Genomic DNA, 20,667 nt, shown 5'->3' with positions numbered 1-20,667 from the left:
TACTCCTGTACAGAGGTTAATAAATCTGCTGGTTTCCTGAGTTATAAGCAATCTATAGGAGTAGAAGAAATCAAACATAAAAGTATAAAATATTAAATGACTTTTGAAACTTTTTTAGGTGAGAGGGCATTTAATGTCTTTAATTTCAATCCAACGGAGACCCTGCAAGTCATAACCTGGGGTGGTCCAGGGTTCTCACCTGGGCCTTCTCCTCGGCCCCTCATCAGTAACCAAGCACAAGCAGGTCCTGAATGCTGATGAACTGGAATGATTTCAGGTTGATGACAGAAACAAAATATGTTAATCAAACATTCTAAGATTTTATATTGTACAATGTACACATGCGGATATCTCATTTAACCTTCATATATTACTATTCTGCTTCATGGGGCATTGCGTAGGAGCAGGAAATTAATTTCAACCCAAGTACAATTACAATTTTATAATTAAACCTGTAACTCCATTTGGGGATTGGGAAGAGGAGCCATTCATAGTTCTTCACAAATCTTTCATGTGTGACTATGCATCTGTGTTTACAACTCATGAGAAATAAAAAATAAAAACAATATCAGGGTGCATATATTTTTGTCATTGTGACCATAATTAAATCCCCTGATTAACTGTATAACTAAAATTATAACCGATGTTTCACCCTTGTTTTTTCCCACAGTATTAAAGATGGAGGTGCTGATGAATATTCTGTGCCCATTAATGTAACTCAGAAAGCCATTCCCAGATTATATTCAGTAAACTGAGTACAAAAACTGCATTTTTTTTCTTTTAAAGCACTCATTTGGTTGAGTTTTAACTCCATTTACAGTAGAATAATGTTCTTCCCAACAGAGCTGAACACTAGAGTACTGACTTTTATTCATAATACCAATAAATTTGTTCAAAGAACACATCTGCTAGCGGCCAAAGTGATGGAGGGGAGTGGTGGTGGCTTTGTGTAGCTTCCCAGTGACAGCTGTTATGAAGGGTTTAGGTTTTTCATTTGGGGGCCACTGATAAAGGTGGTAGTACAGCAGGTGAAACACCGATAAAATGCTTTCGGAGCTGGCTTTATAATTATATCCCCAGGAGGAAAAAATAAACTATATATAAATACATATCATTTCAGTTATGCAAGGGAAACAGCTCAAATTTTATGTAAGTTCATGTGTGATGATATAATTTTCAGGGGAGAATGAACCAATCTTTCATGGTTTATATTGCTTTACTTTATTAGTAAAATTTCTAATAATTTTATTACCTTCATTTTATCATGCTGTATTCTGAAAGGCAGTATTCTACCTACTCAGCAGGAATACCAAAATTCCCTTTTACTTCTAACAACTCAATGCAGACCGGAAAAGTTATATAAAAGTCAAATAAAAGACACACATCTGTGAGTAAATTATGGGAAAGTAATGTCGCCTCAGAGAAAATGTGGATATTGACTGTTCAAGACACTTTATATAACCATTTAGGTTTTGGATTTTGAGTCCACTGTTTATGATTCTTGTGGGTCACATGACTGAAAGCTATCACATATCTTCATCCCAATATGTAAAAAACTAAATCTGACCACCCCAAGTAATTTTTGTTTTAATTTTGGCCTGAGAAATGGGGAGTCTGTTGTTAGCTATTAACCTGTGTATATTATGCTGAAGAACAGATCTATAAAATCTAGATCTCTTCTCTGTCGTATCTAATTCATGATAACCTTTCTCAATGATTCTCTGATAACCCCATGGAAGGCCTATTTTACCAATAGGAGATCTGGAGCTTAGAAAGTTTAATAGGCCAAAAATGAGTACCTATTGAGGATAAATTTTAAACTAAGAATTCGGAGTATGCTCACTCAGCTTACTTTGTACAATCCACTCTGTGTAAAACTGAATCAGTTTGGGGCTCACATGAGGGACAAGGGTTCTGAAACAAAGCCCACAGAAGAACAAGAGAAAGAACGTCGTTATTCACTGCTGGGAGCTGAGACAGCCTGCTGGGTGGCACAGGGCTCCCGTGTTCTAGGCACTCGGCTTGGCCAGCAATAAAAAGTGGAACAAAGAAATAGGATCATGATATGCGAAGGAGAGAAAATGTCTCATTACCAGTTTTTACAAGGGGACGGCCTGAGGACAGCAAGTCTAGAAGGTACTTGCTATATATATGAATTTCACAAGAAATGGGGAAACTTGAAGAAAATCTGGGACAGTGCAGTCCGTGGTTTCTGGCTTCAGGTTCAGAAAAAATGACTATAGACAAAGCTCTTAATACAAAAGTTGAAAAAACTGACACTTTACCTGTATTATTCAGAGTTTATTGCTCTTCGATGACTAGCAAGAACAGTACATACATTTGGCTTCCACTGGCATCAATTTCTAGTTACTCAAATCTTATATAACGGCTGTGTGTGTTACGTGCTGGGGAGTCGGCCCTGATTCCTGATGAGTGGCGTCCCCAGTGGCCCGTCCTCACAGCCCTGCACAGTCCTGCAGACTCATTCCTGTGGGCTGGCGTATGGGGCCCACCCATCCCGTATTTGGTCTCCTCTTTTCCTGCTGCCTTCTGTGTCTCCCAACATTATTGTCTTTTCCAAAACACTCTGCCTCCTCATAATGGGCCCAAATTAGGGCAGATTCAGTTTTGTCATTTTTGCCTCCTGGGCTGTTTCAGGCTTAATTTTCTGTCAGGCCCACTTGTCTGTCTTTCTGGCAGTTCTGGGTATCCGCAGAAATCTCCTCTGGCCCCATATTTGAAATAAATCATTTTTTCCCTAAATCATCTTCTTCAATGTCCAGCTTTCACATCTGTACTTAGTACAGTTGACCCTTGTAGAGGGGGTGGGGTTAGTGATGCTGAACCCGCACAGTCAAAAAGTCAGTGTAACTTCTGATTCTACCTTCAGTCCTTCTCACCCATGGATCGACTTATTGCAGATTGAAAAACAGTATTTTCAGTGTCCGGTTCGGCATCTGCAATTGGGAAACCAGGGCTGAGAATGTGAAAACAATGTTTCCAGTCTGTGGTTAGGTGAATGTACAGGTGCAAAGCCCACAGATACAGAGGGCTGACTACTTATTGGAACAAAAATCCATGTATAAGTGGATGCAAGCCATTCAAACCCTGTTGTTCAAAGGTCAACTGTAATTAGGAATATGAAGGTGTGGGTAATCTTAGCCTTGGCCTCTAATGACACACCTTTGCTCTGGGTGATCTTTGCTAGCTCTTCACGGCTGCCCTCCTCAGTTGCAGGCATGTCTTGATTTCCTGGCTGCTGTCTCCACTTGAATTGATGATGGAACCAAGGTCAGCATCGTCTTTAACAATTGCAGTGTCCTCATTGTCTGAGTTAAAGTTGTGTCTTCCTTCTGCAGTCCTGATTTTTATCCCCTTGATGTTCAAATGCATCCTGCTGGGTCAATTTCTTTTTTCACCTCCCTCAGAAGTCACTTCAAATCATTGCTACTTTTGACCAGTAAAAAGTTCTCACCCACATATCTTAAGTTATTGATATTTTTTCCACTAACTTTTACTCCTCCTTTCTCTGAGTTTGCCCCAGCTTTTATATGATATGTCAGCATAGAGATTAACCAAGTAGAGAGAGAAAATGTGCCCCTTGTGAGACAGACATAGGGTTCCAACTTTATACAGAAAAATAAATTTAGTTTCCATTTTAGAAAACCTAGATGGACACCATGATATTAGGGAAAACAACACATAAATAGATGGCATTTATATCTAAATATATCTATAATTCAATGAATAAGAGATGGTTTAAACACCCTAATTTATAGGCAGAGGTCATCAATTAGAAAATAAGGCAACACACATGATCTGCTGTCTATAAAAAATGACGTTGAAATAAAAAATCTATGTAGATGAATGTTGTATTCCACATCTATTTAAAAACAGCTTTTCAATATTTTCATGTCTGGAACTAATCAAATATTAATTAAATATTTATTATTGCTGTCTATTTTATGTAGTTTTAAGAATGACTACTAATAATGTGGGTATTATTAAATATATATCAGGGGATGAAATAATATTATTAATTAAACAATTTAAAAATACAGAATGGCAAAATTATTAATGGTTTTTCGATTTACATTTTTTCTTTTGTTTATTGTTTTTTTAAATTTCTACGATTAGCATATGTGGTTTTTATAACCAAAAGTAATGTAAAAGTAACTACATATGCATTATACCATTACTACATACAGAGAGGTACAGAGGATGCCCACACTCAGGCACAGGAAGAGATACAGGAACATCAACATTTATCCCTGTGCTTGTGCAGCTTAGCACTTAGTAGCATTTAGGAAACAGGCACATCCTAGTTTATTATTGAATTTAAAGGCAAATAATAGCCACAAATAAAGTACTCTGGGGGTTCAACTGAACCCCATAGGAAATGGAACATTTGGGAGGAAAGGACTTGAAAAGGCTTTGTGGAGGTGTGATGAGAACCTTAGTGATTCCATGAAATCCAGACATGCAGTAATGGGATTAAGAGCATTCTAAGCAGTTGAAAGATGATGTAGAAATCGCAAGTGTGCAGAGCAGGAAATGCATTAAAGGAAACACATCACCAGTAGCTGAGTCATTTTCCCGGGGGCAAATAGCGCACCCTAATGTGTTTATAAAAAAAAAGCAGGTGGCCATTTTGAGGATGACCTTAATTGCCGGAAAGGAAGAACTGCAGTTACTTTGGTCGGCAATGGAGAGAGTTTAAATGCGTTAGAACAAGCAAAAAGGGGTCTATCTTCTGCGTACCTGTCCCGTGCCAGGCTGAGACAAGGGCTGGGGGCAGGTAGTTTACTGGAGAGCAGCTATCAGGAGAAGGGTGCTTGGGAGTGGGGGATGGAGACAGGGAAGGGAGAAAACCAGGAGGGAGGGAGGCGCATTATCCAGCTCGCCACTCTGTGCTCTGACACCATTGTTGGTGGCAGGAATTCACTCACACTTGGCCGTGAACTTGCTTGTCTGGGAAGTGTTCAGAGTAGGGGCTTTCCCTGAGGCGGAAGAAAGAACAGGCAAGCTCTGCAGGGTCTGAGAACCCAGGGAATTGCCCACCCCAGCTGTGGGGAGAGTGGAAGCCGCTGGAAACGCGTGATCCCTGCTGACGGTGTTAGAGGGCTCATCTCATCTGATCCCCGCAGTGGCCCCGTGAAGCCAGTGTTATTGCAGCCTACGTTAGATTTCAGGCTAAGGTTTATGCCATGACGGCCTTTTATCCTCACTCTGTATCTCTCACTGCAATACCCCAAATTCTCACCATGACTTAGAAAGGTATTCTAGTTCATGTCTGTTCATGTCCAATGCCCTTATATAAAATATCCTCCTACAGCCATGAGAAGGTTCTTTGTCTTATTCAGTTTAAAAAAACCCCCTCCAATAGTTATTATAATGTCTGGATTATAATGCTCAATATCTTTTCCTTCCAGCGCAAAGCCTGCCAAGTTGACAAATGGGTAATGTTTAAGAAGAAAAATAAGTGTGATTTTAACTTGATGTTTTACTTTTGGTTGCCAGATTCAATTCACAGATTTCTTTGATAAGTATACCACATTTTCAAACAATTAACAAGAAAATCTCAATTAAAATAGACTTTAAGTATTAAAATAATTCTTCCGATTCAGTCTTGCTCTAATTAATATTTTATTCTAGTCTTTTGGTATGAGAATGATCAGTTCCTTATATTTACAATTATATCAGTGTGTTTTTCCTCATACTGGATTAATTCTTAATGTCCTCTCCTTTTATTTGTGTGTTTATGCCATTGAAATATTTAATTTCATTCCTAGACAGGTCTATCGAAAAGGTCTATTAAACGTAGAACTTTAATGGCAGAACACGGAGCAGCATGTTCTCCCCTCTCCTGATCTTTCTACAATGCTTGTCCTTTATGGGACCAGCAGAGAGCTGCATCTGCATAGCTTAGTCCTCACCTGTAGCCTACACCATTTCCAATTGGCAAATTCCAGTAAAATGCTAATGAAGTAAGAGTATTGTGAAGACCACAGGCAGAAATCAATATGAAGCAAAATCAGTCCAGTGTATGTTGCACCTCTCTGCGATGCTGTCTCATCCATCCCTTCTTTTTGACTTGTGCTCACAGCTACAGCACTTACAATCTCCTAGACACTTATCACATCGGACTTGAGGATCATTTGTGTGCCTAATTGGATAACTGATCTCTCGTCACAAATACACTTTTTTATAATAGTGTTTATTAGAAAATTATCTCTGATCTTATCGGGAACACATTCTACCTTTTAGAATCTCATGATTGTGAAATTTTATAGGTTTTTTTTGTCTGAATGCATCTACCAGATAACCAAGACATAGCACTTGGTTGAGATACTGGTTTTACAAAGAAAAACTATTTCAGATAATTAGCAAATACATTTATTGTATATATCTTAGCAGGGGTGTCCAACCTGTGGCCCAGAGGCCACAGGTAGCCCAGGATGGCTGTGAACGTGGCTCGACACAAAATCGTAAATTTACTTAAAACATCATGAGATTTTTTTGTGATTTTGTGTCGCAATGTATTTAATGTGTGGCTCAGGACAACTCTTCTCCTTCCAGTGAGGCCCAGAGATTCCAAAAGGTTGGAAACGTCTGCCTTAGAGGGAAGCAGGTCTGAAAAAAATACCACAGGTATAAAAGGAGATGCTAATATCTTTTATCTCATCATTCACTAGAAAGTCTAGAACTGGTAGAACCTGTATAATATTAATGAGACTTCTACAAGTATTAAGTAGCTATACCAGTTCAAATTTTATGAAACATTTAAGCTGATGACCCTTAAATTCGCCCAGATGAAACATATCTTCGACATGCTCTCAGATCCTACGCCACTGCTCACCACACTCTACCTCGAGCATCACCTGGCCACCTGTGGTCTCAACAAATTCCCTGGTGCCCTTCCGGGAAGCTGACTCCAAGTTCCCCGTCTTCAATCCTTCATGCTACTGCCAGTATCATTATTTAAAAACACAACCACACCTTGCCATTGCTTTGTTCAAAACTGTTAAAGACAATTTCAATATGTAGTCCAGGTGTCTCACACTGGCATCTCCAAGTCCCTTTGACGGTACAGCCTGAACTTGCTGTTCCGGGAACATGCAGGGGTCAGCCTGCGCTCTGGAGAGATACCCCTCACCCAGAACCCAGTTCTGATGTTGGCAAAATTGGGAAACCATTTCTTTTAGACTCTGTGTTTATGTCTTCCGATAAATACATTAAAACCCTAACTCCCCCGTGTGATGCTATTGGAGGTGGAGCTTTTGGAAGGTAATTCGGTCATGAGGGTGCAGCCCTCAGGCAGGGGTTAGTGTCTGCAGTGGTTGGAACGTTTGGTCCCCCAAATTCATTTGCTGTAGTTCTGTCCCCTAAGGGGATGGTGCAGGAAGGTGGGTCCTTTGGGGTGACTGGGCTGTGCGGGCGAGACCCTCATAGTTGGGATTAGTGCCTTATAGAAGAGGGCCCACAGAATTCCTGAGCCCCGTGCATCTGGTGATGGTACAGCTGGATGACACCCCTAACTAGACACCAGGGCGGTTCTGCATGAACACATTTCTTATTCCATGGTGTTAGTTCTGGAGAGTCTTAGAGAAAGTGTATGGGACGAAAAGGAGACTTCCCAATCTCTCAACACAAACGGGAATCAGTTCTTCTAACATATCTTCCTCTTCCCTGGTTTCCTGCTTAAATATCCGATTGCCATTACAATGTGTACCTAAATCAGTTACTAAAAGAAAAAAGTAGGGTTCATCTTCCTGAAAATTTAGTGACAAAAGTAAAGTTAACGTAAGAATGGGGGTCTCCTTGTGGTGGGTGACACTTGGTGTTAACAATTTTTTATGATGAGCGTTTGACTGACACATTATCTAAGTGAATTTTCCAGGGTCCGCCAACACGGGAGGCCATGCAAAGCCCCGTGCTTTCCATAAACTGGAGGACGGCTCATGGTCTAAAATCAAATTAACACAACCTACATGCGCTAAGCAAATGTGGGCAGTGAAGACCTCCAAAGGTCTGACAATAATAGTGCACCCTCTGGTCTCTTTATAATTAAACAAACAACCGAAAAATCCATGGTCAAATATAAACAAACACTCGTCAGAATATGTTCTGTGAAGGGTTATGCAGCTCGGCGGTCCAGGCGTGTTCATTATAAACTGTACTGTCATTGTAACTCCATACAACTTCTCGTAATCGTCCTGCTAAATGTAAGTGGAGAACACAGCTTTCTCTGTTACCCCGAACACAACCCCGTATTTTTAGTAGTTGTTATTACAGTGTGTACCTCATCATTGTACAGGTTTTACTCTGCTGACTATCAGAGGAAAGAGTATTCTCAACGACAACATGTTTTCAGCACAGAGATGGTGTCTTACTCATTGTTATCCTTTACAACGTTCACATGCTTGATGCATTTTTATCCAGTGGTATCAAATAATGCAGGTGTCTACAGTGAGTTCCATCGAACACAAACAGGAGAGTGATAGTATGACCAGGTAGACAATCTCATCAAGTCGACTGTTCTTTCAGAAACTTCACAATAATACCTTATTCAGGCAGAAGCTTCCCTAAGATGCTGAGCTACACCATTGCATTGAGTCAGAAACATACAGAGATCTTCATATCAGCACGCCTTCCTGAGTGTTGGGATACAGCCAGCAAACCAGGAAGTTAAGTTACTATTGTCATTAACAACAAATAGTGATGTGGAGTAGTTTTCCCAGTAAAATATATGGTGTCTCGATGGGTAATGTCTTCCCCTTAGCACTGAAAGCGGAATGGGAAAGGTACACACATAAGTAAACAGCGAACAGCAAAGTGACAAGAAGCTAGAGTCTAAATGTGTGTCGAATGGTTGGATTTTGTTAGAGAATTATGAGCCACATGTATGTTCTTTTAGTGTTTAAAAGCTCCGAGAACTATGTTGTTTTCCTTAGAAAACTACCTGCAGGTTTTGCTTACCCGATACTGTACTCTCTCTTAGAAATAAATAAAAAAAAACTCCTCAATTGTTGCATCCAACAACAAATTAGGGTGGCTCAGTCCAGCGGAATTCTGACGCTGTGAGAAACAGGCCTGAATACGAGGTTTCCACTTCCACAAGGAGAACTGAAGTCAGCAGGACAGGTATTCCCACGCCGTTTGTGTGGGGTGCTTCCCTACCAGTCGCGTCAATTATTTTACAAGCTCCGAAAACACATCGACAGTGGACTGTACCAAGCCTGCTGCAGCGTCTGAAGGAAATGTCTTGTTCCCTGGGAAGGGATGCACATGATTGCCTTCCACAAATCCCAGTCCTGAACACGGCTCTGCCACGCCGTTTGTTAAAGTATAGAAATGACTCATCTGTCTGCCCTCCACCGTGTGGAAAGGGAGCACAACCGTATTTTCAAGAATTCCAGTGTTTGTGTTCCTATTAGAAACCCAGTTGCTGAGTATTTGTTTGCAAGTCATTCAACCACTCAGAGCATTTTCACACCTTTTTTTATTTTTGCTAATATAGGAATTACATTACTCTCCCGGGGCTTCTGGATAATCCCGGATAATTCCCCTCATTTGCAGGTTCTGGGGATTAGGATGTGGACCTATATTTCGGGCGCCGCCCACCATTCATCAGTGTTAGTTCTTACTGAACAAATACAACTGAGCCTGTGGGAATAGAAGTGGCTGTGAAAATGTCCTCGCTTCTTCTGATAAAGTTGCTTTAAGGAACTGTTCACTTCAAGCTGAAATAAACAAGCAAGCCAAAACTTTCCCTGGGATTTCACCGAACACGGGTGACAGTCTCAGAATCTCATGGAAGTGAAAACGGTGGCTCTTTTCTCCTCCCTTCGCAGCAGTGGAGTTCGCTGCTATTTATAGCCATATTGATCCATCTAAATGGAAGAAACTGAAGTGAGCATCCTGTTTCCCCCTCTTTTCTAGCTGTCAGGCATAGATTCTTTGGCTGATTTTTCCCCCTTTAATGCAGAATCATATCTTAAAGAACAGATCATCAAGGTTAGTATCACTATGGTAGCTTTACTCTATATTCAAGACTGCTCCCGAGAGTCTGCTGGGCCGGCTAAGGTGATTGTACCTCCCTGCAGGGTGTGGCCACTTGGGGGATTTGCGTATAGCTCTGTGTTTTAGCACACCTGGTAAGGTGTCTGTTAGAAACTGACACCCATTCTATTTACAGAATTTGAAGTTTTCCGGCTGTGCTTGGATTGTTTTAACAATTTTCCATATGCAAATACCACAGGATATGGCTGTGTCTGTTTGAAGACTCAATAAATACATTTTCATCTTAAAAGCATGGTGACATCGTTGGGTATGCAGTAAGAAGGCTGTAATTGTAGACAGATTTGTTTTCCAAAATTAGAGACTTTCCCAGAGCGTTCACTGCAGGATGACCAGTGATTATAGATTAGTCAATGTCATTGCCACCGAGGAATGGTAGCCGTTAAAACAAAATGTCAGAATGAGTATACATGAATATTCATAGAGGTGATACATGGTTTCTATTACATGCGAATAATCTCTAAAACAGAGTGTTAAGAATTGGTGTCATTTTCTAACTTCTGAACACTTTTCCAGTGTCATTTCTGGGCAATTAAACCCCTGTGTGACTGAAGAGCCCAGTTTAACTCATTTCCTACCTTACACGTGCTACGACCGAGAATGCTATTACTTGTTTCAATATCTCTTTTGAAATAATCTTAAAGCAAATATATTCTGAGTCCTAGGGGAGTCTACTGTCAATTGTTCAATATTGGTGATAAAATTAGTGTGTTTGCCATAATTTGAAAACTAGTTATTCTCAGAATTTTTTTTTTACTATTATTCTCATCATCAAACACATTAAAAGTTACAGAACTAATGAAACACTCGAGAAAATGCTAGGCACATACTATAGGTCAAAGAAAAAAAAGCTAACAGGGGATTGTTTTACTACTTTTCGTTACCTGACTCAGTTTGCGATATTGTTCGGGAGACAGAAGGGGCTGTTTTGCACACTGCCGTCAGCAATTTACTTCAAATTTAATCGTGTATTTCATTCTGTAAAGTTTTATGTCAAAGAGGTAATATTTTAGGGCCTCCTCAGTTAATTAAACAGATCTGAGTCTTCACGTCCTATAACCATTTTGTCTGCCTGTTGGCAGTATCCGAAAATTATGAATGACTCGTTGGGCCTGTGAGAAAATTTGTTCTAACTGTAAGAAGCTGAGGCTCCGTGCCCTACCTCGCACCTTGGCGTTGGTAGGAAGAGGCAGTCTGGAAACGACCCGTGGGGCTGGGGTCAGAGGGCTGGTCTGAGGGCTCTTGCAGTCCTGACTCGCTGCGTGCTGTTGGGGGGCATCCCTTCACCTCCGTTTCTTCAGGACGAAGTGCAGCTCTGGGGCACAGTGGCCTCCAAAAAGCCAGCGGGCACCAAGAGGCTTCTCACGCCTCTTAATGGGATCTGTAACAGCTTGTTAAGGCAGTGGCAGGAGGTGCCAGTCAAGAGGTTTCGTTAAAAAGAAGTTGCTGCGTTGCTGGGAGCCACACACAGGCCCAGTGTGCGGCCAAGGGGCCTTCCACGGTGCTGACCGCATTTCACCTGCACTCTTTTGGGGTGTGTTGCTTTTAACTTCAGGGCTGACGGTGGGCAGAAGTAGGTAAGTCCTCCCAGCTGAATGATGTCTGCTATCTATTTCACTGATAAAATAAAAATTACGAATTTCTCCAGGACTCTCCATTGTCTAGGGTGAGAGATGCCAGCTTCGCCTGCCCAAGGTCCACGCAGCCTCCCTCCGGGATGGTCCCCTTCAGAGTGGTGGTTCAGGAGGAGAACTCGAAGAGGGCATGCAGCAGTGGGACTTGGCCAGCAGCTGGCTCCCGGGTGTTTCCCAGGTGAGTCCACTATTAAGCTCCCGTTGGATGACCTGTTTCTCAGACAGCTGTTAAGGCCCAGCGTTCAGTTGTTCCCCACCTAACACAGTATTCCACGCTTACGAGGCCAAATGGTCACGAGGGCCTAAAGCTGGCCAGATGTGGCACAGGAAGCGAAGCTCTGCTTTTATTAATATCCATGATTCTTCTGTCTAGTGACAATCTTAACATGCAATTTTAAGTGATGGTTGTTACCACTTGATACCGTGCGCCCGTACCGCCGGGGCATAACGAAGTCCTGCCTGCTTTACAGTTTAGCAGGTGTGCTGTGCCTGCACTTTACAACCCAATTATCAGATGGGCTTCGAGTCAGGACTGGTACTGTCTGTCTGGATTCGCAGTGAAGAGGGGGTTCCATAACCTTTGTCTTATGGTCCGTAATTTGTTTCACATGTAACTTCCCAACTTGTTTCCTGCACATTTCCATTTCTGTGAGTGTCACCAGAAGTCCCTGGAGTGCCAAGCTCAGGAGCACGGACTCGGAAGCCTGCTCTCTCACAGGACTGCTGTTTTGCCTTGAGCAACCAGCTCACCTTTCTGTGCCTCAGCGTCCCCCTGTGCGAAGGCAGAGGAGGCAGTACGAGCACCGACCTCAGAGGTGACTGAAGTATAACGCCACCACCATGCAGCACGTGGGGGATGACGCTGTTACCAGATTCACGAAACAACCACAGAGGGTCTGTGCGGCCAGCTACCCAGTTAGTTGAGTTGGACTCCCCCGAATCTGCCACTTTGCCAGGAAGTCTCGTTGCATTCTGGTGGCCACGATCAACTCTGGCCACGATCAGCTCTGGGTTAGTGTGTTCTTGCGAAGTGCCCTGGGTCCCGGGATTCTACCAGTCTGGCTCCCACTCGACACAACCCACTGTTACCCCCCTATCTCTGTGTCCAACCCACACAGCCCCACCAGCAGATGAGAACTTCAGTCTGTTGTGGTGGCAGAGCAGGGGGAGGAGAGGGTGGCTGGGGGTGAGCAGGGGTAGTGGGTTCGAGATAAGGGGCAAGAATAAGCATGTATTCTATCCTCTCCCCATTTGATTTTGCTTGGTGTTTTACTGTCTGTATAAAGGGATTAGAAAGCCAGACACACTGTAAGGATTACACAAAGCTTAGCTATTATTAGTAGTAGCATTATAATCATTTGTCTTCATTCCTTCCTGCCCGGATCTCCTGGTTCAGGGTACCCCCAAACAAGTCACTCCCTCTTCTGAGCCCAATTCTTATTTCATTTGTATGTTACAAACATCCTTAATTATATATCCTGATGAAACTATCCACTTCATGCATTAAAGGGCAGGTCCTGAAGGTCGGCTCCCAAGTCATGAAAAGCCCCTGCACCATTCTGAAGCTTGTTAACACCCAAAACACTCGGCAAATACATGGAATGTATCTGTTTTTAATCATTTGGGGAAATTTGGTATGAAGTCAGATAGACAATTGATAAAAATAAGAAATAAAAATCAGACCTCATTGTCAATTACTGTTCGATACATCATTACTAAGGAAGATGAAGAATTGGAAAAGAAAGCATCTGAGCCCTTAGGTGGGGGAAGGGACTGATGGGCGACGTAACAACAAGAAAGCAAGGTTAGGGGAAAATGATTAAGAGGTGCTTCCTACACATAAGAGTGAACGCGTAGGACCTAACCTAGTTTGTGGAGGTGCTAGCCTTTAGCCTGTCCTTGCTCACGGGTCTGTCCAGTCCCTCTCAGAGGCCAGCGCTAATTCCTCAGCCTGGGCAATGACCACAAAGGGGGACACAGGTGAGGAAAGGAAGTTCGACATGGATCAATAAGTATAGTAAATAGTAACTTGAATTTTTCTTTTCTCCCAACAGTGATGAGTGTAGAAATTACACTCTAATCCTGTCATGGAATCTTTTTACTTGCAGTGGTCAAGTACAAGGAGTAGTTAGTAAGAATATCAAACACTATGACCTTCAATACCCCTTAATAAATGCCTAGGTGCAAATCTCATATTTTGGGAGACGCCCACTATGAATTTGGGTGCTGAGAGAGAGTTTGACTGAGCATAACAAAGGGCTGCCTCTGTCTTCCATTTCGAGGCTTTGCAGGTAATGCAGGTTCACGGGCACCTCTGTTTCATCTACAGAGACCCTGACATGAACTCTTTCTATAAAAACAGTCTTAACGAAAGTCAAGGTAATCTCCAAAGAACTCCATTTCTGCTGGTCAAAGACAGAAAAAAAGAAGTTTATTTTATAATGTTCTCCTGGGAGCTGAAGGAAAGGAAATCTAAAGTGAGAGAAAATACCTGTACAAGAAGATAATTATGCATAACCATAACATCTCCCAGGACTTCAAAATCACATAAACGTTTCCGGGGAGGGTCACAGGAAGACGGTGGAGTGAGAAGCCCCGGAGTCTGACCCCCCACCTACACAAACACAGAAGCTGCAGAGTCGGCCTCGGGACACGGTGTCGGAACCCTGGAGGTGCTGTGGGCTCCCAACGTCCAGGAGAAGGATTGCGTAGTACATGATGGTTAATGATGGGCAGTATCAGCTCTTGGCTCATCAGCGATTTCCGTGACTCTTCTCAGTCAGCCTGTCCAGTGAACATGTTTAAGGGGCCATTTACCCTCCGGAATGACAGTAAGAAAAGCCTAATCCTAACGGATACTTGTCAGGAAGTTCTTCAGCTGTGACACTATGACACAGTGTCTGACGAGCTCCTTAAACTCTATAAAATGGGCACTAGAATGAATTGTAACATTTCTTAGTAATAGATGGAGTCATTAATAACAACCATTAAGTCTTCTTTTATTGTATTCTAATACCAGGAATGTAGTTCCAAGGGAATGCATTGATTTGATTATATCAACTGATCCTATGCCTGTGGATAGAATTCTGGGTGGGGGGAGACTCCCCTCGGGAGTTTAAAGGCTGTTGCATTGTGCTCTCAGGCTCCATGATGTTGCAGAGAAGTATGGTGACTCTGCTTACTTCGTGTGTGGCCTTGTATCTTTTTTCCTTTCTGTATCTGACAGAGTTATTTTTAAAAACATACTTGTCTTTACAGTCCCTTGTATTATTTCTATCATTATAATGATAAGACATGATGCATTGCATAGATATCAAGACATGAACAACCCATTTACTAAAACATTAGGAAGTTGTTTTTATTTGACACCTAAAATTAACAAAAAAATAAAACATTAATTCCTTAATCAACAATGAATTCACTCAATAATTGGCATGACATGTAAAACAAAATAAATATTTCTAATACAGTAATTTGCCAAATACAAGACAGAAATTAACAACCAATGTAATCACTGTGATAAGTAGGTCATAGAAAATTTTTACTGGAATAGATAATGTTTAAATCTGTATTTGCTTTGTTTTCTAAAGGTTTATTTTACTGAGTGACTTATCTTGACAAGTTCTAGCATTTACTATGTTTGTTTATAGAAAAAGAATAAGGCTTCTGTTTTCCATACAATATTACTTCTGAAGGTAAACTGAGTTCGGCTATTTTATCAAGATACTAGATATTGAAGTTATTACTGGAGTTCATGTAACTACCTGTGTGTTTGTTCTTAGAAACAGTTTTGTGGTAGGAGACTGTATTTGAGAGATAAAACACAAATACAGCTATTGGAGTAGTTTGGCACCGATTTTGGCTGTGTGTGAACATGCATTCCCGTGTTAGTATTTGTCCCTTAATATCTAGTCAATTTACACGACCCAAATACCTGGTTTTCTCACTAAATATTTTTCACTGTGAAGAAAATGACGCGTTTATCATTTCCATTAATTTTTATGGCTACCAAATATTTTAAGCTTTAAAAGGGACTAGTAGATGCAAATTTATAAGTCAGGTCGTTATTACTTCTTTTCAAATAGCACGTTTGGAGGGAGGAAGGGTGGGAAAGAGGGAAACCAGTGCATTCTCAATCCGGATTAAATAACAATATTTGTATCGGGTTTTAAGCCCTTTCACATGTACTGAAGGACACACTTTCTTCAGAAAACATTAATTTTCCATAGCTTGGTGTGTGTTCATTACCATCCTTTATCTGGGGCTTTTTTCTGTGAAGTTTGCTTAAATGACACCAAAATAGAATTAATGAGGATATTTTTTAAAAAACAGCTAAACGGGGTTTTTGTTTGTTTGTTTGTTTTTGCAGACAGCTTTGACTAAGGAGACTAGGCAGTTTAACAAAATGGTGAGTCGCATTCACACTGGCAGATCCGCTGCAACAAGACACTGCCGGGGACTGCGACGGTCACCGAGAGGAGGACCATACCTGCCTGTGTGCCCCAGGCCGAAGCTGTGTCTCCTGTGGTGGCATAGCTGCTTTGGGACTTTGTCACTTTCACACAGTTGACGGCAAAATAATGATCATTCCATCAGAAAGTGTGCGCTTCTAAGTAGTAGGTGCAGCTCTCACGACTCCGCACGATAACTCTATCTAACTGCATTTTAATGTGGATTTTCAAAAATAAACTTTAACTAGAAAAAGTGTATACATAGAAACACAGAATGAACAGCAAGCTGGCCCGGAGGCTTCCTCGGGCTCTTTTAAATTGCCTGGCACCTCGTCAGGAACTGGCTCAGTCCCAGACAGCACACGGGGGGTACCAGCTCGATGCCGTAATAAATAACAGGTTCAGACTGCTGATATCAAAATTTGTGTCATGTTTAAAAACAGCAACGGAGAGAAATGCCACATGCAAGATCCCCCTTCTTTTCTTTTAGAAGGTTAGAAATTGGATTTGCTTCATAATCTCTCAGAAAATACATTTTGTGCAAATGGTGTGTATTCCAATGTTCTGTTTAGCGTGGCACAGCGAGCTGTAACATTAAGGGACAGCGTTTGAGCTCTTCTTAGGAATGTTGGCTTCCCTGGAAACATTTTAATCACACTTAAAATTTCTGACATGATGTATAAGGACTTGAGCTTATGTTTTGTAATATTATATGCTATTTGACACTAGTATGATCCCCTTTTCTCTATTTTCCTGAATGTATTTATTTTAAAAACCATTGGAAAATAAGAGATGAGATGATTAAATATAACTGCCACAGCTGGCCTGAAAGAATGTGCTTTGTGTCTGAGCCTGTGATGACAAATCCCACCCATAGTCAAGAGCTTGCTGTTCAATGTAAGCTAGAAATTTATCCCCATGTGCCTCAACGTTGTAGCCTCATGATTCACATTTGCAAAGGAATTCTAAAGTAGTGGTGATTCTCGTCAACCTTAAAATTTGCAGTTTTGAGGGAAATGTTAGGCAAAATAGAAATGCACATTTTATACTCTGCCAGCCATTGGATTCATAGGTTGTAACGCAAACAGCCTCTTTGCACCTGGCCCGGCTCACTGGTAAAACCCGCTGCAGGAGAAGGCACCGCAGAAACAGTGACAGGGTCAGCCCCGCCCACTCCAAAGGTGTTTTACCTCCCAGTGTGACATCATCGCAACTGATCAAGGAAGGAACCACCGAAGAGCTGCTGTCACCTGTGTGCCACGTCTTTCCCTTTCTGGGAAAGAGGAGGTCTGCCCTGCGGGGTGCTCGTGAAGCCTCTAACACAGCACACTGACATCGGGGCAGAGTTCAAGTATAGCTCGGCCAACACCACGCGGCACCTGTGTGTGCCCATGACCTCGAGGCCACCTCCACCCCTTCGTCTCCCATGTGTCTGCCCTGGCAGCCTTTGCAGAATCCTTCACAGAGGAGGGGCCTGGGCAGCTGGAGCAGCTGAGGCGCCTACGTCATTTGGGTCCCTGGGATGTGATGTCAGACATTGCCCAGGGCAGAGACAACACCAAGGGAGGCCGGGAAGGGAGGGGATAAAGGGGGGACAGGAGTTCAATACTTCTGAAAGGTGAACAAAGCAAAAAAAATTAAAAAAAAAAGTCTTAGTCACATTCTGGGACCAGAATTCATTCAGTAAGAATTTTACTGAAACATTTTTACAACAGAGGATTAGAGGCACATGATCCAAAAATACGTTTCAAAGGAAGTGGCTATAATTAAAATGTGCGGAGCAAAGAGAAAAAGTTAAATGAGGGCATTCCTTTATATCTGCGTTCTATAAAAGACAATGGTACAACCCAAGATGACAGGGGGTTTCTAGGGTCTCACGGCCTGTCATACACTCGGCTAAAATCTAATGCCGGTTCAGGTGTGCACACGGTTATAACTTCCTCTCCGTCACGGTCTTCCACGTGGCTCCAAGCGTTCGTATACGTACAGATTCCTGACCAGACACCCTCATCTCTGCGGTCATTCTGCTGTACAACTGTGACTACATCGCGCCCCTGATGAGTTATTAAACAGCGGGCCCATGGGAGACACAACGGCTTTTCTATCCTCTGTGACACGAAAGAATCTGGGACTTTGCCATCCATGCAGAAAGACCAGACATGGCTAAAGACCCTAGAAGGAGATGCATTTTGATGGCAAAGGAAGGACCCAGGGAGGTGACAGCCAAAATCGGCAGTTAACGCGACAAAGTGCGCACATTTTTGGATAGGTTGCGGGCCAACAGTCGGCAGTCACAGGGCCCGGCCATAGCCTCTCTGAAAGTGTTCTGATGAGAATGGTCCAGGCTGTGATTTGTGGACTCGATATTTTACTTTGCCTGAGCCGTTCAGGATCCAGCAAGAACACAAGTCACCGAAGACTATGTCCGCAGATCTGCCAGGATTTCAGAGCAGACACGCCCGCCTGTCTTGGACCGGGAGGGGCAGCAGAGCTGTGTTAAACTCCTCTGAAACCGGCAGGTCGGTATCAGAGGGAACCAGCGGTTTGGGTCAGAGAAGGATGAGTGTGTGATCGTAGCACACGGCTCTCACCCCTGTCCTGCAAGGGGAGTTTGTCAGAGCTCCGACCAGAGAAAAAGGAGAGAGATCAAGCAGTTCCACACACACACACACACACACACACACACACACACACACACATCTCATTGGGAACACAAAGAAATACTGACTTGTTGCCTAAACCACATAGCATATAACAAGAGCACATGAAAGATACTTTGCCCACCAGCGCATTCTCCCCAAACAAGTTGGAACGTGGAATGCAGAGTAACAGTGCATTCAATGACCAGCCTTGAAGGAGTGGGGGCCGCCCTGACTGGAGTAATTAGCCAAACAAGCCTCCTTGTAAAGCAGGAAAAATCAAAGTGAAACTGCACGTGTCCGAATTTCCCAGGGAGTTTAAAAGAGAGCGAGCAGGGAGGGGGGGGTGCATGCTCTATAGTTAGGAGTGTTATATTAACATATACATTATACGTGAAGGATACTGAGATGTGGAGTACATATGGAATATGTATGAAGTAACAAATGGGGTTTATTGAATTCACTTGTGGAATTCTTTGGGGAAAGAAGGGATGTGGTGAGAATCTCTTAGAACTGCACTAATGAGGAACAGAGCCAAAATGATCTGATGCGTCCCTTCTGTTGTGTGATCATTTTACTTGCTGCCTGGTGCATACTCTGGGACCGTAAATTATGCATAAAACAATTTAGTCCCCAGAAGTCTAGTTCCTTGAGCAGCATTCCATTTTGCGCTTTTACTTGTAATTTCGGTTAGGAAATTATCCAAACGGGAACTCAACTCAGGACACATAGCATTCACAGAGATGCAGAGTTGATTTCTAATACCTGATGACGATGTGCAGGCAGTTACTGGGAAGAAGGCTGGGATTTTAAAATCCCCACTGAGATGCAAAGTGCACATCAGCTAAGCACAAAGGGAACATTTTCCTTCAGATCCACATTTGGCTCAGTGCTCTTTGAATCTCTCCCAACTGTAACTAGGGGCAGTCTACACACAGGATGGGAGGCGGGGCTTCAACGTGACCTCAGTTTTAAGAACAGGAACACAAGGACGGGATTCTAGGCAGAGGCTGACCAGCTAGAAAACAACTCATGTGGCAGGTGTTCTAATAACCCTTTAAAATTGTTTAAATTAATTTTAGAGAGAGAGAGAGAGAGAAAGCAGGGGTGGAGGGAGAGAGAGAGTGAGAGAGAGAAACATCAGTTTTGTTGCTCCAATTATTTTTGCATTCACTGGTTGCTCCTTGTATGGGCCCTGACTGGGGATTGAACGAGCAACCTTGGAGTATGAGGACGACACTCACTCTAACCAACTGAGCTGCCTGGCCAGGGCTTGGATGGAAATTAAAATATGTAAGTAGTAGAATGTTAAAGAAATTTTTCCTATTCAATGAGTAGTAGATTTTTTATATTAATTTTACCTGTTTATGTTTGGCAATTTTTATTTGATTATGATAAATATATGGAGAATCCCAAGTGTAGTTTGAAATTATTTTTTAACAAAATGAGCACATCTGTTTATCATGCGAGTCAAACATAGAAAAAGGAAAATTACCTGGTAACGTCCATCATGCCTTACCCTTTATTATAGCATTTAAGGTGACCACTCTCCTAACTTCTATCTCTGCAGGTGAGTTTTATCCTTTCCCAAAATGTGTATAAATGGAACCACACCATGTATAATTTTGTGTCGGTTTCTTTCCTTCAAAATTTTGCTAGTGAAATTCTCCCATGTTTTTCAAGTAGCAAAATAAATGATCTGTTGCTGAATAAACGTATTACCCCTGTACTCAGTGGCTTCAGTCAACCGTATTCACAACCTCTCCCAGCTCTCGTGAAGGTGGGTTGGAAAAGCCTCTCCTTTCCGTCCTACTCAGCGCGGGCTTGCAGGCTGAGGCCGGGAGCGGACGCGAACTTACTCCA

This window comes from Desmodus rotundus, chromosome 10 (assembly GCF_022682495.2).
Source record: "Desmodus rotundus isolate HL8 chromosome 10, HLdesRot8A.1, whole genome shotgun sequence".
Lineage (NCBI taxonomy): Eukaryota > Metazoa > Chordata > Mammalia > Chiroptera > Phyllostomidae > Desmodus > Desmodus rotundus.
Note: the sequence above shows the minus strand (reverse complement) of the source record.